The sequence below is a fragment of the Eurosta solidaginis genome, chromosome 2, assembly GCF_040869045.1.
Source record: "Eurosta solidaginis isolate ZX-2024a chromosome 2, ASM4086904v1, whole genome shotgun sequence".
NCBI classification, from domain to species: domain Eukaryota; kingdom Metazoa; phylum Arthropoda; class Insecta; order Diptera; family Tephritidae; genus Eurosta; species Eurosta solidaginis.
The window spans coordinates 252644135-252656232 of record NC_090320.1 but is presented as its reverse complement, the minus strand read 5'-3'; positions in this window follow the sequence as shown (position 1 = coordinate 252656232).

Below are 12098 nucleotides of genomic sequence, written 5' to 3'. Positions count from 1 at the left end.
GCGGTAAAATGGCATATAATCTTTGTCAAAGTCTATCAATTTAGCACAATTTGTCTTTTGTTGTCGATTTGCTAGTTTTTTTTTTATTCGAAATAACTACACTGACTAGTGCAAAGCTCAATATGCTATCTATTTACTGGGGACAAATTCGAAGTCATACTTCTTCAGGCGCGTTATCAAAAAATTATGAGAGTGGAATTTTAAGATGTAACACAAAACTAACTGGTTGATTATTCAGTTTGTTTGGTTGTTCGCTGTGAGTTGTAAAAGTAAACTTGCTTTGACTGGAACTTTTACGACATGACACTATGCCTCACATATATGCATTTTGAATTAGATCGAATGGTGGAGAAAGTTATTCGCTAGCGTTATTAACTCCGACAGTGCATTTGTAGATATATCTATGGATGTACATGTATTTTAATTTCATATCAGCTTTATATATGAACATTTTTATGCGTGTTTATATTGTAAATCGTTAGGAATGCAAACATCTCTTGAAAAATAGTTTTTCCTAAAAAATGTTTATATTTAAAATTAAAATTCTAAAACAAAAATTAAATTTTTTGGTATGTTTGTATATATGTATGTACATTAATGCTGATGTTTGTGCACTTAGGGGACTAAAACTATGTATATATATAAAGAGGAATATACATAAGTTTATATGCTGCTTACGAACTCCGAAACCAATCCTGCGACTTTTTTCAAATTATTAGATTAGCTTCACACACCTTTCTGTAAAGTTATTTTTTGGAAAATGGGCCAGGGACCAATCTGTTCGAACAAATTCTACTCATGTTTCGATTTGCCTGAATTTGGTATACAAATATGTAGCTCTTTGAATGAATTACTTATTACGATACCTTTTAGTGATGCCAAAGAAGTACAGCACCCCCCAGCGAGTTAGGGGTTCAGTATATACCCGCGGTAGGTATGCCTGTCTTAATAGGCGACTAAAATACCAAATTCAAGGGGCTGTGTATCGCAATCCTTCAGGATGCCAGCACAATATATAGCTTCTACAAACCCAATTGCCAACCTCACCTATCCGTGGCGTATCCTGTTTCACTAAAAGGTGACCCCAAGCTCCTCATTGTACTTGGAGTTGGGGAGGGAGGGGATGGGCTGAAGGTTTAATGTGGCCACATAAATCGTTCCCGAGATGGTCGGGCTAGCAACTTAATGGTGCAATTTGATACTCAAGCTTTCACTATAGCAGGAAATATTTCTAGAAAAATGGACGAGATCGGTTAAAGACCACGCGCACTTTTATATAAAAGGGTCGTACACGAAAATAATAAGCTATATCTTATTAATAGAATTTTACTTTCTAAATTGAATTAAAACATTAAATTGGAAACACTAAACTTTTTGAAAATGGGTGTTGCACCGCCCCTTTTTCGACTAAGCAAGTAACTATGTTTCGGAAGCCATAACTCGAAGAAAATTAACATATCGCAATGAAATTGTTTACACATAGTTTCCTTATAGCAGAAAATATTTCTAGTAAAAATGGACGGGATCGTTTGAAGGCCATGGCAACTTAGACATAAAATAAGTTTAAAAGTTTCGTAGACTAGAGTAATAAGCTCTAACTTAGCAAAAAATAGTTTTGAATCAATGATGTTTCACTTATCAAGTTTTATTGTAAGAGGAAATGGGGAGACATTTTTTTTTAAACGGGTGGTGCCACGTGTTATGTACAAAGGTAATTTATTTGAAAGGAAATGTACAATTGAAGCTCTCACTAAGTATATAATGTTCGGTTACACCCGAACTTAGACACCTTTACTTGTTTTACAATCTTATCTCTCAAGCATTCTATAGATCTTAATTTTCAAGGGTCTTCAGTTTCCCTGCATTCACCTACCAATTTATTTTAACCTTGCTGTGAATTTTCTCTTTAGCAATAAAAAGCCCAGTTGAGGAAGGTATATTAATCAGCAATTTTAAAGTGACTCGTGAGAATTCCAGTTATGTGACAAGCAATAGAAGTGACAATTGTAACATGATTCTTTAACAATACCCTAAGCTGTTTTCCGACAAAAAAAAAAAAAAAAAAAAAAAATATGATGGAGGCTGCGACTGGCCAGGGTGTTGGTAAACTCTCCTTGTGTATTCGTACCATGAAAAGCTTCGCAATGAAAACTCATTTTTTTTCACGTGCTGTTCGAAGTCGACATAAAACATATATATAGGCTTGATTACGCCAATTTGTAAGAAAACCTAAAACGTAACACGGTCCAATTCTCTTCGTAGGTTTAGTACGCCTTTGCTTTTATTTTTTATTCAATGGCAGCCCTGCAAAATGTCACGGCTTTGGAAAATTCGAACATTAACATCTTCACTTTGAAAACAATATGCAAAATTTGATTTGGGATATCTTCGAAACCATTTAGGGATTACTTTTGAAATAATGCTATTACCCGACTATTTCAGGATAACTTAAATCACTCCAGAAGAACTTTGGAACAGTTGTGGGTTTGTTGCGGTAGCAGCGATCTCTTAAAACCTGCTTATCTATTTGGGACTATAAATGACCATTCCCTGAGTAAAATTATGATAATTTTGAAATCGTTTTTGAATAATTTCAAGACCATTTCGGTATCATTGGGGAATTATTTTTGTGGTAGTTGCTGGACTTTCGGCCGACGTGGTGTGGTGATAGCGTACTCCGCCTACCACACCGAAGACCTTGGGTTGAAGAACAGCGCAAAGTAACATCAAAATTTAATAAACAAGTTTTTCAATTGGAAGATAGTTTTTCTAAGCGACGTTGACGCTCAAAAATGATTTTGCAAGAGCTCAGAGGGTATTTTTGTCATAAGAAGCCTTTGAAAAAGTGAAAATTCAACTGCCCTGCAGATGCCTTTAGGGAGGAGCGCGACGCAAGTAGGAATAGATGCTTGACCTTGATTTCCTCGGAGGTTATCGTGGCTTGCATTTATTAAGTTTTGCACTTTTGGGGGACCTTTTTAATGATCATTTCGAGACTTATTCGAGATGATTTTTAAAAAAAGGTTAACACTATTTCAGTATTTTATGGGATGATTCGTGGACAGCAACTGTATCCTAAAAGTTTTAAATAATTTTAGTACACATTTTCGGTATTGTTATGACAATTTTTGGGTTATATGTTTTCTTACACTTTTATATATATGACTAAACCTCAAGTGGTGATATGAACCTATTACTAGAATGACCCTTAGATATGCAGTTGCTGTTAATACAAAGATTTTCGAAATAATAAAGCGTTCACCACTTTAACTGCACTCTTGGCACAACTTTTTCTAAATGGCACTTAAAAAGTTCCCTTTTGGATGTCAGCAGTTTGGCGACATTTTCCCATCGGTTCCTTAAATAATGCGTTTCCAGAAGCAGAATGAGATTTCTCTCCTTCGTTTATTTAAAATTGATCGAATTGTCCGGCTGTCGTTCTGCCTTTTCGTTAATTTTCCCAGTAGTGATGTACATATCATCTTAATACTTGTTCCTTTCTATCTATGATTTATCTGCTTTTTTGCTATCCATATGAGAGTGGGCTAGTGAAAAAACTTGGACTAGGTTAGGCTAGGTTTAACTGGCCGGTCCTTGAGGATCTCACATAGACTTAATGAGTCCGTAGTGTTACCAGAAGTTTGTTTTAAAGACCAAATTGAAAAACCCTATCAAAAACCAGGACATACGTTATAAAATAACTCCTTCTCGTGCTCGATCGTTTCCTCCTCCAGCCAACACTTCCTACATCTGCTACCACTGACCAAGCCTAATTTAAATGCATGTGACGCCAGAAGGCTATGTCCAGCAAGAATATCCGTCATGAGTCTACAGTCCTCTCTTTTTAATGATAGAACCAATTTTGTTAGCCTAAGGTTGTAAGACCTACACATAATCTTCGACACTTTACAGCCCCACGCTTGAACCCACGCCTTTCCTGCTTGGTCGATCATGTGCCTTCGCTTAATCTCGCCCAGTCTAATTGGGACGTCTGCGGGAGCAAGCTTCAAGGGATGCTCCCTTTTTAGCTATTTCATCCACTTTTTCATTCCCATCTATTCCCATATGCCCTGACACCCAATATAGATGTATGCTTCTCCCTGTCCCTATTCCCTCCAGGGACTGCTTATACTCTAACGCGGATGTAGATGTTGTGCTATACTAGATTATTGCCTCAATTACTACTTGACTGTCAATATAAAAGTTAACACGGTTGCAGCTTAAGCTATTCTCTTCCAGTGTTTCTACTGCTTGGTTACGGCTACTATTTCCGCTTGGAAAATGCTACAGTAATCCGGCAGCCTGTAGGATCTGTTTATTTCCGGATCAACACAGTATACCGCAGACCATACACCTTCCACTACTTTGGAACCATCTGAGGGCACATTTATCGCCTCGTTCGCCATTCGAGCAGTTAGGGTATCAGGTAGTCTGTTCGTCTTGTGATTGATGACGCCATACTACTATGGCCGTATGGTCGGCGCTCAAGCTGCCCCCAAGCACGGAGCCTGGTTGCGGTCGTTAATGCTTTGTTCTTGGCTACCATATCTACAGGTGGAAATAGCAGAATGGCATACAGTGCAGCCGTCGGGGTTGCTTTTATACCTCCCGTAATGCTAAGTATCGTTAGTCTGCATACCCCCTCTAATTTTTTGAGGTAGGTTGTTTTTTGTGTTTCTTTCCACCAAATAAGAACTCCATAGCATAGAATAGGGCTCACAATCGCTATAAAAACCCAATGTGAAGGAGGGGCGATAAGCCCCACGTACATTCCAATATTCTCATACATGCATAAAGTGCCGTTGAAGCCTTCTTTACCGTCTCCTCCACGTAGAGTTTCCATCACAGCTTACTGTCTAGGCTGATTCCTAGATATTTTGTGCAAGGTTTCCCCTGTAGGGCCACCCCACCTAACTTAGGCCAGATCCAATTTGGGACCTTGTACCTCTTTGTAAACAAGACGATATCCGTCTTCTCCGCGTTCACTTTCAACCCGACATTTGATGCCCAGGTATGAATATCCCGGAGCGCCCCATCCATCAAAGAGTTAATCGTTGGAGGGCAGTTTCCACTTATGAGAATTGCAGCGTCATCTGCGTAAGCCGTAAATTTTACGGGTGGTTGGTGACCAGCGTCCAAAGCAGAGGCGATAGCACCCCTGCTTGCGGCGTGCTCCTGTTGACTAATTTCGTGGTCTCGTAAAATCCCCATTGTGATGTAATTTTCCTGTAATTTAACATGCAGCTGATCTATCTCGTTAAAGCTGGATGTACTTTAATGTAATTAAGAACCTCCACAATCGCCCATTTAGAAACATTATTGAAAGCCCCGGCAATGTCTAAGAAGAATCCTAGAGCATGCTCCTTTTATTCGAGAGCTTTCTCTTTGCTTATTACCACCCTATGCAATGTAGTGTATGCCTTTGGTGTACGCATGTTGTGTTGTGGATAGTAGCTTTTCATCCACGTTGGACTTTATGTACACATCTACCAGCCTCTCAAAGGTTTTGAGCAGAAATGATGTTAAGCTAATGGGTTTATAGTCTTTGGAATGTACGTGACCGATCTTCCCCGCCTTTGGTAGGAAAGCTACACGAGCAGTTCTCCAAGGGTGCGGTACATGATTCAGCCTTATGCATCCATCGAATATTATTTTAAGCCATTCCACGACCGCTCTACTTGAAACTTGTAGCATGGCCGGAAATATACCAACTGGGCCCAGAGATTTAAACTTAGAAAACGTCTTCACTGCCTATTCGATCTTGATATCGGTCACCAAGCCCGGCACTATCCGCTCCTTGATCGAAGCGTGAGTGCTGAGTGTGAGTCCCGATGGCAAATATATATCGAGAATACCCCAAGGAATTCTCCACTATTACGTGATCATTCCCCGTTCTCTTTCTTTACTAGTCCCTAGACTATGTTTCCCCTTGCTTGGACTTTTCTCAATCGTGCTGTTTCGCTGGAGCACTCTATATCCGTACAGAAACTTCTCCATGATATTCTCTTCGCCCTGGGAATTTCACGCTTGTAGATCCTCAGTAGATCCCTGTACTCGTCCCGACACGCTTTGCTTTCCGCGGTCTTTGCTAGCTTAACCATTCTTATTACCTGTCTTCTTAGAATACTCAACTCATTGCTACACCATGGCGGCTTTGCTTTTCCTCTGAATCTTCTTAGAGGGCAAGCTTTGTTATACGCAGTTATAAGCGCCATGTTTGTAATTCATTAGACTTCTGCAGTTCCTCCACATTGGCAACCTCTTTGGGTTTCACCAGTTTTTTTCTACTTGATTCTGAAATTTAGTCCAGTTCGTTGACCTAGGGTTCCTAAAGGTTCCTCCCTTCTCTACCCTCTTTAGGGGTATTCTGAAGCTAATGAAACTTGGGCTACTCTGTCCTTATCTTTGGCAAACGAACCACAGTGAGAAAACAAGCGTTTTACGTTTTTTCTTAATTTTGCGGGACGTTCAACTTGAAAATATTTTGGGCAAACGAACAGTTAGAAAACAGTTATTGGAATTTTTTTAATTTTACTGGCTTTGCAGTTTATTTTTTTTAAGCAACTTTTTTTCCAAGGGATGACGAATGAAAAAGCAAGTGGACTTTCCGAGCATACCTCCAGCAAACGAACCATATAGTTTTTATTAAAAAAATTTCATATTATGGTACCAGATTCACACAGTCTTTACTGGAATAATAAGTAATTTTGAAGATCACCAGTTTTAGTTCTGCTTAGGAGCTCACGAAATTTCACTACTTACATCTCATAACACCTGAAAAATCCGTTTAATGTTATTTATTGTTTGGGAAGCGCTCGCTTTGTTTAAGAAATAAAATTAGTTTTCCGAACCACACATAATTAAAATACATATTTGGTTACTGCTGCAGCAGTCCTACATTACCGATATCGACAAACCATAAAATGCTGATCTAGATTCATATTAGAGCTTACGATTTCTCGAACATGTTCGCGAAGAGATTTCTCGCGAGATTATCGCCTTCTCGCGAGATTATCGAATTTCGAATTACTCGTAAGGCTCGCGAGATTCTCGAATCTTGAATAACTTGTAAGGCTCGCGAGCTTCTTGACTTAATCGATTCATTGGCTATTTTATATAGAGCTTACGATTTCTTCTGCAGCTCAAGCCAAACTGTCCGCAAAACCACAATTAAAAAACCCCGAAATATATAGAATATTGCCATTGCAGTGACTGAATTGAAAGTTGAGAATCTCGCGAGCTTTACGAGAAATTTGAGATTCGGGAATCTCGCGAGTCTTACGAATAATTCGAGATTCGAGAATCTCGCGAGAAGCCGTGTTCTTGATGCCTCGTTGAAAAATAAAATATCGCGAACAAAATTATATGTATAATAAATATATTTTGAGTTAAATGTCATTGGAAGCAATATAATCAACAAAAAAGTCACAAGTAAAAAAAAAACAAGTGTATAAATATTTTCAATACAGCCATTAAGTAAGAACGTCGAGAAGCTCGCGAGATTTACGAGTATTTCGAGACAGGAGAATCTCGCGAGAAGTCGAGTTCTCGATTTCTCGGGTCTCAAAAATCTCGCTTGTGTTCGAGAAGAAATCGTAAACTCTAATTCATATAATTCAAAGTAAGTATATATGTAGGCAGATACATACATATCTGTCTGAATACAGCCGCCCTTCTGAATATTTACTACTGTCTTTTTAATGTATTTAGCACGCCCATGAGAAATCATATATGATGGTCTCCTATTGTAAAACAAAAAACAAAAAAAATGGTTATTGGAGCTTTTTGGCCGATGATTTAAGGACAAAAAGCTCCAATAACCACAAAGTTAAATAGAAATTGGCGCAAATTAATATATAACAAGTAAGGAAGGTTAAGTTCGGGTGTAACCGAACATTACATACTCAGTTGAGAGCTATGGTGACAACATAAGGGAAAATATCCATGTAGGAAAATGAACCGAGGGAAACCCTGGAATGTGTTTGTATGACATGTGTATCAAATGAAAGGCATTAAAGAGTATTTTATGAAGGAGTGGGCCATAGTTCTATAGGTGGACGCCATTTTGGGATATCGCCATAAAGATGGATCAGGGTTGACTCTAGAATTTGTTTGTATGATATGGGTATCAAATGAAAGGTGTTAATGAGTATTTTAAAAGGAAGTAATCTCTAGTTCCATAGGTGGACGCCGTTTCGAGATTTCGCCATAAAGGTGGACCAAGGGTGACCCTAGAATTTGGTTGTACAATATGGGTATCAAAAGAAAGGTGTTAATGAGTATTTTAAAAGGGAGTGGTGCTTACTTCCACAGGTGGACGCCGTTTCGAGATATCGCCATAAAGGTGGACCAGGTGTGACCCTAGAATTTGTTTGTACGATATGGGCATCAAACAAAACTTTTTCGTTTTCTTCTACTTAATATGGTAGGTGTCACAACCATTTTATAAAGTTTTTTCTAAAGTTATATTTCGCGTCAATAAACCAATCCAATTACCTCACCATGTTTCATCCCTTTTTTCGTATTGGGTATAGAATTATGGCATTTTTTTCATTTTTCGTAATTTTCGATATAGAAAAAGTGGGCGTGGTCATTGTCGGATTTCGTTCTTTTTTCATACCAAGATAAAGTGAGTTCAAGTAAGTACGTGAACTAAGTTCATTAAAGATATGTCGATTTTTGCTCAAGTTATCATGTTAACGGCCATGCGGAAGGACAGACAAACGACTGTGTATAAAAACTGGGCGTGGCATCTACCGATTCCGCCCGTTTTCACAGAAAACAGTTAACATCATAAAATCTATGCCCCTACCAAATTTCAAAAGGATTGGTTAATTTTTGTTCGACTTATGGCGATAAAAGTATCCTAGACAAATTAAATGAAAAAGGGCGGAGCCACGCCCATTTTGAAATTTTCTTTTATTTTTGTATTTTGTTGCACCATATCATTACTGGAGTTGAATGTTGACATAATTTACTTATATACTGTAAAGATATTAAATTTTTTGTTAAAATTTTACTTTAAAAAAAAAATTTTTTTAAAAGTGGGCGTGGTCCATACATATAGTAATAGGAGTAACGTCCCTGCCAAATTTCATCATGATACCTTCAACGACTGACAAATTAAAGCTTGCAAAATTTTAAAATTACCTTCTTTTAAAAGTGGGCGGTGCCACGCCCTTTGTCCAAAATTTTGCTAATTTTCTATTCTGCGTCATAAATTCAACGCATCTACCAAGTTTCGTCGCTTTATCTGTCTTTGGTAATGAATTATCGCACTTTTTCGTTTTTTCGAAATTTTCGATATCGAAAAAGTGGGCGTGGTTATAGTCCGATATCGTTTATTTTAAATAGCGATCTGAGATGAGTGCTCAGGAACCTACATGCCAAATTTCATCAAGATACCTCAAAATTTACTCAAGTTATCGTGTTAACGGACGGACGGACGGACATGGCTCAATCAAATTTTTTTTCGATCCTGATTATTTTGATATATGGAAGTCTATATCTATCTCGATTCCTTTATATATGTACAACCAACCGTTATCCAATCAAACTTAATATACTCTGTGAGCTCTGCTCAACTGAGTATAAAAAAATATACTCCAATGGAAACTTTTTTTGGGCCTTTAGCTAATTGCATTAATAATGCAACGAGTATAAAAAAGTTACATTTATGACATGTGGTTGAACATCTGCAAAAAAAAAAAAGAAAAAAATGTTTAATGAATTTTTTGCCGCAAAAGCAATGCAAGATTTAAACGCACAAAGCAACGCGCAGTTCTTTTCTTTCTTAGTCTGACTTCATAACAGCACATGAATTTCGTTTGTATAGTGTATGTGTATATGTGTAGTGTTATATTAAGTTCGCCTTTCATACTTATATTCTTTCGTGATATTTGCATTGATTTTATTCTATTTGCTTGCGTTTGTGACGTTTCGTTTCACATTTCTTCTCGCCCTCATCCACCGAAAGTAGAGAAGCCAATTTCAATTCAAATAATCGCTTGCTTTGCTTAGTCTCAAATAGTTTAAGTGGCTGAATGTTAGCGACGCGTCGACGGATTTAGGTTGACGCTAACATTTTCACCTGTTACCTTAACCACTTCCGCCACTTGACTTCCGTTGTTGACGCGGCGTCTCAATGCGTGGTTTGCTGCCATTGGGACTGAGTTGAGATCTTTTGTTATGCATTCTTTCTTACTTTCGCTGTTTGCAACATCTACTACACATATTATTCTTCTTTTCCTTATTGTTTTTAAAGCAATTTTAAGTTTGTTTTTCCTGTATATTATTGAAGCAGACGTGCAAATAAGCAAACACTTACTTTGGCATTAGATACACGTGGCTTTTGAAACAAATTTTTGTACCTAATTTGAAAACACATGCGACTAAATGCATTTGTGTGGATGTCTGCTAAGTACGTCTGTTACTTGAGGGAGTTCTTTCCTTTTCTAGAAAGGAAATTGTTATTTGCATAAAATTTTAAACAATCATTTGTCGTTGACGCATAGATTTAAAGTGTAAATGTGAACGCACGTGTAATGAAAAGATTAATTCAACCTTTATTAAATACAATTTCCTGTAAACGAGTAAACACTGGCATAGTTAAGAGGAGAGCAAGTAAGGTTTTGTTGGATAGGTCCACCCACCACTCAGCACCTTTTATACACTAGGGTACTATAACTTAAATAGAAAGACGGTTGTACCTAACGGCATCTAAACACCTACAAATGTAAACTCTTATCATGAAATCACGTTCTTGGATAGTTTGTTTGGCACAAGCTTCTTTTTTTGTTAACGAAATTTTGATTTTTTATTGAGATTCATGTAATCTTCCCATTAGTACGTCGGATTTGTTGATTCCGTATCTATTTCTAATGGTGATAGTCGATCTTTTGACTATCAAAACGCAAATTTCGAAACATTGAATTCAGTTATATCGGAAATATATTTGAACTCGCCTTTTCTTGCTAAAAATATCTCGAAGTGTTTTGTCGTCTTTTAAAATAGCATCCTAATAGTGCTGCACAATAGTCTCCAACTTTCGCCGGCACGTGCACATAAACTTGTCTATTACACTAAAGAACCCGAGCGGTTGACAAATAAAAAGAATAAATTTTTGAAATCATTTCACCAGTGGTAAGGAGCAATACCTAAATTTAATGCGTCAGTTTAATAAATTTGACCTTAAGTTCTGCTTACTTCAAACTGGAAAAAGAAGTGGAAAAGATGGGTTTGATGGTGAACGAGAGCAGTAGCGGGTTTGAGGAGGGGGGGGGGGGGGGGGGCAAAGTGGTGATCGACCCTCCCCCTCCCCCAAGACTAGATTTTTTTCCAAAATTTATTCGGAACAAACTCTTTTTCACGGAGTCCGAGAAACTCACTATTTATATGCAGTATTTGTATAAATATAATGATGGATATTTGATCGCTACTTTTCAAAATGCAGTTTTTGTATGCATGCTTTAATCGAGTATCAATTTTCAAATAATAATAGCGCTCAACAGTAAGAATGCTCATGCTAATCAGTCCAATGCTGAGAAATATTTGCGCTGTTGATAACATACTGAATCAAACCTTACTTTATTGAATAAAGTTTATTCAGAATCTTCACTCTCACTCTACACATTTTTCACCACTTTCTACTGGGCATTTGTCATCTCTGTAGAAACTGCAATGCACAAATTCAATTACAGTAGAATCGCGAGAAAGTTTATCGCCAGTGTTCGGACATCTACCACTATTTTTCTTTTATTTGAAGTTCTACCACGCAAGCTCGAAAGAAGGTGGTAGTTTTTTTATAGAAGTTTTTCGAAGAAACCTTTGCTTTCTTTTTATAAAACTCAAAATAACACCTAGCGATGCTTTGATCACCATTGATTGAAAAGATAATAAGAAGCGACGAGCTATCAAGAGCATCAAAGGATATTTTTGCAAGCTGCCAAAACTTCAAGAACAGGTCTGTGATGATACATATGTAGAAAACGGAAGTACTCTTCCACTCTTAACTCATACTGATCGCGACACTAATATATTGTTGGTTTATAATAATAATGAAAAAACGTTGCATTCAACATCTATGAATACTGAATCGG